Here is a 6,726-nt window from a genome sequence, read left to right as displayed (position 1 = left end):
TATATGAAATAAGATGCCTTAAAAACTAAGTCATCTTGTGGAGATCATGATGGGAGGACGTGCAGAGATGACCGGCCACACTAGTGGACTGGTGGCTGTGAAGCCCCCCATGGGACTGGACTAGGCCCACTGGATATGGAAGACAGTTGTTTGGCTCCAACTCTTTGGGAGACACCCAGGCAGGGGGATCAGGAACTGTCCCTGGTCTATGGGCAGGCTTCTGGAACCCAGTGTATGTGGTGTGACACCTTGCACAGCCTTGGTGCAGTGGGAATGGGCTTGGACCTGCCTAGGCTCAGTGTGCTGGGCTCTGCTGACTCCCCAGGGGAGATCTCGATTTAGGGGATGTGGGGATGTGGGGTGGCTTGGGAAAGAGGGCTAGGGGGTGAGAGGAGGGAGGAGGGGGATCTGTGGATAGTATGTGGAGTGAGTAGAAATTTTCTTAATAAAGAAAAATGAAAGAAAAAAATAATAAAATAAAATAAAAATATTTGTTTAAAAAAACTAAGTCATCTAACAGCACAATTATCTTACTGTAAGAAAACCCACAGATTAAATAAAAATATAAAAGATTTATTAAGCAAAGGGCTTGATCTGTTTACTGAAATCACACCAAGGAAAAGCAATTTTTAAATATTAAATAAGTATTTCTTAGGAAGGGAGCACTTGAGTGGTAGAGCAACTGCCTCGTATGAGCCCTGCCTGGGTTTCACTCCAAGATGAAAATTACTTAAAATAATGGGGACTTTAAGATATGTAAAAAAAATCATAATTATAAGAGAAAATAAGCTTTTAAAAGGAAAGCTGTGGCTAGGCGGTAGTGGCGCACACCTTTAATCCAAGCAGTTGGGAGGCAGAGCCAGGCAGATCTCTTGTGAGTTCGAAGCCAGCAAGGGCTAATAAGTGAGATCCAGCACAGGCACCAAAACTACACAGAGAAACCCTGTCTTCAAAACAAACAAACAACAAAAAAACAGCAAAAAAAAAAAAAGGAAAGCTGAGTGATAATGATGATTAGAACTGATTTGTGTATACATGGGCCAAAAAGAACAAGAAGCAAACAGAAATCACACAGATCTAAATGAAAAACAAGATTATTCTTCAACTCTGAACTGAAACCTATACAGTGTAAAAAAAGGAGCAACATTTTCAGTTTACATGTTTAAATCACAAGGTGGACAATGACACGTGTGGGGCTAAGAGCATCAAGACAAGATCATTCTTGGATGAATATGGAATTAAAGCCACCTTGGCCAACTAAAGACCAGATCATGAGATAAGTAGGTCTGGCCCAAAATTTTTGGCCCACATGTGTTATTCCACTTTCTCAAAGTACAACCAACATTGACATTTAGTGGTTGCCGTGGACTGGGTCTCAGTAGGAACACCAGACCGAGGGAGAACGGGGTGAAGGTACTCAGGATAAGTGAGATTCGGCGAATGACAGACAGACACAGACACCAGAGTATGCTGTGAAACTGCTGCAATTTTACTCAGATCAAGCAGTGTTTTTATACATTCATTTGAGGAAACATGGCAATTGGCCAGTGGGGCTATAGACATAGAATTAACAATGTGGTCACACAATTTTCTCAGAATGACTAACAGATCTCATGCGTACAGGTGTTATTTTTCTCTTTTGTGGTTCCTCATCCAGATAGAGAACATTACGGCCCTACCTGAAGTTTCCCTTCTACATAATTATTACATCTTTGTTTTGTATCAAAATTAAACCCTTCCCACCATCGTTCTAACCATGGTTTCATTTGTGTGAAAACATTTAGCCTTTGCCTGCATGTGAGAAGGCACCAGGGGGGTTGGGACCTAGCTATTCTTTCCATGAACTGTAACTTATGCCATTCTGTTTTCATACTATTATGATTCACCCATTAGTTCCCATGTTTATCATAAGCTCCCGTAAAGGGCAATGGCTCCAAATAATTATTATATCTAGGATTAAAGTTAGGGGGTTGCCACCACCGGCCCTTGATGAGAAACTCTATTTGTCCCTGGATAATTCTTGTAGCAATGGCTAATTTCTGTAACCGTTTCCTTGTAGCTGCTGTTGGCTGTGCGTGTGGATTGTTTATGAGTTCCTGGACTTTTACTTTTATTCTCTCTTTGTTAGAATCTTTGTCCCTTTGATTCATAAGTTCTTTTTGCTCTAAATCATTCATAAATTCCCTCAAACTTCTAGGACCCTCTTTAACTGTTTGCCTAAAAGCTTGAATTATAGGTGAGGGTATTGAGGTCACTTTTGAGGAATCATTATTCTCTTTATGGGGCACATTAGGAACACTGAGAGTTAACTTCTTGAAATCAATACACAAGGAAACAGCAATAGTCACAGCTGCAAAGAGAAAAAAGGCAGAGTGTCAGCCAGCCTCTGCAAGCAGATTTTGCGTGGTTCTGTGTAGCCTGGCACCATGATTTGGGCAAATTGATAAGGGGTCGCCGGGGGCATAGACTCGAGGGCCGCGAGCCCCCCTTTCCCACATAACCACCTCATCCAAGGCATTTGTCTCGCGGCAACACCGTCGTGGGCGTGGCAAGTGGTCATATGAAAAAGATCTCAAGCAGGTGTGGTCACATATTCTTTCATCCCTGGGCTTTGGAGTCAGAGGCGAGCAGATCTCTGAGCGTGAAGCCAGCATGCTCTCGTCAGTAGTGCCAGGCCCACCAAGAATACATATTGAGACTGTTTCAAAGAATCTAAAACAAAGGTAGGCATGCTGGTGTAAGTTTTCATCCCTAGCACTTGGTAGTCAGAGGCAGGAGGAGGATTTGTCTGTGAGTTTATGGTCAGCCTTGTGTACATGTAAGTTACAGGACAGTCAGTGCTACATAAAAAGAATGTGGCAAAAAAAAAAAATCAAACTAAAATCTATTTTTGTTACATCAAAATATTAAAGTCCTTTATTATTCAAGCCTAAAGGCTTTTTAAAATGTCAGTGTCTCCAACAGTCACAGCCCTTTTTGGTACTGATAATGATTCAAAAATGATTCTTCTAAACCATTAATATTAAATGCAAAATATTTTATGCATCTTCTCCTCACAGGAGCCAAAATATTCCAAGTATCATACTTCACAAAAATATATTTTATGGCTGCCAGAAAAGACTTGTTCCATGAAGTCAGAACTTTTCAAAATATGCTGTTATGTCATACAATAAAGAATAAAATTTGAAGAAAAAATATGCAGTCTTGTGTAAATTTATTCAACACATATTCTAAGTGTTCTTTAAATACTAATACTGTTCTTGAAAGTTTCCTTGTGTGCATATGTGTGTGTGTATTTGTGTGTGTGGTATGTGGTTTAGGTGATGTGTCTATTTTTTTTTTGTTGAGTATGTTTGTGTCTTTATGTTTTTATATGTATGTGTGTATTTGTTAGTGTGTATGCTTGGGTTTGTGTGTGTGTTTGAGTAGTGTGTGTGTGTGTGTGTGTGTGTGTGTGATGTGTATGTTGTGTGTACATTTGTGTGTATAAAACAGAGAGAGGTGTGTGATGTGGGTGTCTGTTTGATACATGAGTACACATAGATGCTAGAAGTCATATGTGTGGTGATATTGTGTTCCCCAATATATTGTATACCCCAATGAACTTATCTGGCGTCAGAGAACAGAACAGCCACTAGATATAGAGGCCAGAAAATGCTGGCACACATGCCTTTAATCCTAGCATTCCAAAGGCAAAGATCCATCTGTGAGTTTAAAGCCACACTGGAAATAGCCAGGCATGGTAACAAGAGCCTGGAAGTGATGGCAAGAAACATAAAGATATGTAAGGTGTGAGAACCAGGAACTAGAGCCTGGTTAAGCTTTTAGGCTTTTGAGCAGCAGTTCAGCTGAGATCCATTTTGGATGAGGACTCAGAGGCTTCCAGTCTGAGGAAGTGGCAAGGTAAGGTAGCTGCGGCTTGTTTTGCTTCTCTGATCTTCCAGCATTCACCCCAATACCTGGCTCCAGGTTTGTTTGTATTAATAAGACCTTTTAAGATTTGTGCTTTACACGTAGTGTCCAATGGGGAATTTTCAATAGAGGACTTGGTTCTTTCTACCATGGGTTCCCAGGAACAAGCTTACTGCATTTGAACAACAAAGTGTGCTTTGACATGATGAGTCACCTCAAGATCTTACAAATACATATAAATAAGCTTAATAAAATAATTGCTGATACCTAAAGTCAGTGCAAAAATAGTGTTGTGTATAATTATTTTTTCAAATATAGAATAAGGAACTCAGGTTCACTATTGAGCCATCTTAGGTCACCTTCATGTGTAGATGTAATTCTGAACGGTCCTATTAAATAAGAAACACAGAGCCAAATGCAGAGTTAAAAGCCCTAGGGTCAGAGCACTAGCGAATAGCCTTTAGCTTACCAGCTGCTGCTGTCCTTCCCCTGAGAAAATAGACCTACTTCCTATGTGTCTGTATTTTTATTGACTTTCTATTCTGTCTTCTCGTTGCTTGTAAACCCAAGCACATGACCTCCTTGTCACGACCTGTCTAAACAGACCTCTAGGTCTCTATGGTTGGTATTGAGATTAAAGGTGTGTGTCTCCATGCTGGCTGTGTCCTTGAACACACAGAGATTCTGCCTTTCATTTGATCAGCATTAAGGGTGTGTGCTACCACTGCCAGACTTCTGCTAAGTGGCTTGCTATTAGCTCTGATCCCCAGGCAACTTTATTTATTAACATACAAATAAAATCACATTTCAGCACAAATAAAATATCACAACATTTCCCCTTTCTATTCTAATAAAAAGAAAAAAGAAAAAAGAAAAGTTATAACTAAGAAAAACTATATACAAAAAGTACAATAACTACATACAATATATACAAGCAATAAATACCTAAACAATGTCTAGTCCATTTGCATTTGACAAATTGAGAGAACATAATTCCATTATCTATCTTATTTTGGTAAGTCCAAAATGTACCCGATTCACTTTCTACCCTAACTTATATTATTAACAGAACTATCTTATAATGTCTTTCAAATTCATACACTTATACCTCTTTAGTGAGTTTCTTTTCTGACATTCTTAACAAGGACAACTATAACTATAAGTATCTAATCTTCAGCTATAACTATCTAATCTTCAATTCCCTCAGATACCCAAGAAGAAAATAATATTACCTAAAAAAATAAAAACAGGAAGTGCATGCAAGCGGCTTCCAAAAAATGTGAGTTGACAGCTGCCTGGACAGTCACCCAAGGTTTCTCCACAACACTGGGGCATCATCTTCAGCCTATAGGCTTAGTGTATTTGACAGACTCATTTGTGAAGTAGGATGTACACAAGGCCTACACTTCAACCTCACATTTGGTGAGAGCAGTCCATGTACCAGAAACACCTAAATTCCACTAATGTCCTGTCATGATTCAGGATTTTAAATTCTAGAATTTGTTGATGTTTTTTGAATTTAGCTGTCCATACTTCTTGGCTTGTGTATGGCTTCATCTCAGCATCCCATTCTTCTCCACATCCCATTCTTCTCAGCTTGTGGGTGGCTTCAATTCTTTTACTAAATGCCAGTCTACCATTGAAATGTTAGACTCCGTCAGCTTAGTTAATCTTTCAAGAATAACTGTTTCAGGTACTGTTCTACTGCACATCAGAAGCCATCGGTCCATTGCCTGTTCAGCTGCCTTCAAAGAAAAGGGCTCTGTGCCTTTTCCAGATTGCAAAGGCCACTGCAGGGATGGTGCCATATTGTCCTGTCCTCAGAGGATGCCTGTTGCTAAAGCCACAACCACACTTGTCTTGGCAAGAATCGGTAGTCCTTTGTTTTGTGTCCTGTCTGTCCATTTTGTCCTGTTTGTCAGCAGTCAATTTGAGGTTACTTTGTTGTCCAGTGGCTAACTTTTGCCATAATGAAAGTTAACTCCATATGCAGTTTCTTCAATGCCCATATTTTCTCTGAAGTACATTGGTACTGCCAGGAGCCGACATGTCTCATAGTCACAAAAAAAAAAAGAAAAAATTTCTAAGTTATTAAAACATTTCAAATGCTATATTCTGTAGATCTCTGAAGGGTTTGAAGATGATCTGTCTATCTAAAATATATGTGCTTGATCTTGAAAACATACTTAATATGACTACCAGTTCGAGTGTAATGTCTAACTACTAACTTTCATTTCTTTATATCCTAATAGTTAATAATAATAACATTCAAGGATCAGCAAATTGCATTACATTGTTAAATGAATTGTATAAGAACAATATCTTATACAATATCTTAAACAAGATTAGAAATATATATATATGGCATTTTCTAACAATATTAATCTCAATATATATAATTTGTATACAATATACAAAAATCCAATCCAATGTAAAGTATTTAAAACTAGTAATTGTCTTTTAAAAGTAGATTCAATAATCTATCTTTTTATCTATTTTACATCTATATTCTCTCTTTATTTTTCCGAGTAGATTCAATAATCTACCCTCTATTCTATCATTTCCATATATCTTTTTTTTTAAAAAAACAAGAACCTTAAATCTAGTCTCCCTTGCTTAGCCCTTTTCTTTTCTTTCTTTTTTTTTTTTTTTTTCGGTTTTTCGAGACAGGGTTCCTTGGTGTAGCTTTGCGCCTTTACTGGAACTCACTTGTGAGCCCAGGCTGGCCTCGAACTCACAGAGATCTGCCTGCCTCTGCCTCCCGAGTGCTGGGATTAAAGGCGTGTGCCACCACTGCCCAGCTAGCCCTTTTCT

The sequence above is a fragment of the Peromyscus eremicus genome, chromosome 1 (genome assembly GCF_949786415.1).
Source record: "Peromyscus eremicus chromosome 1, PerEre_H2_v1, whole genome shotgun sequence".
In the NCBI taxonomy this organism is placed as follows: Eukaryota; Metazoa; Chordata; class Mammalia; order Rodentia; family Cricetidae; genus Peromyscus; species Peromyscus eremicus.
Note: the sequence above shows the minus strand (reverse complement) of the source record.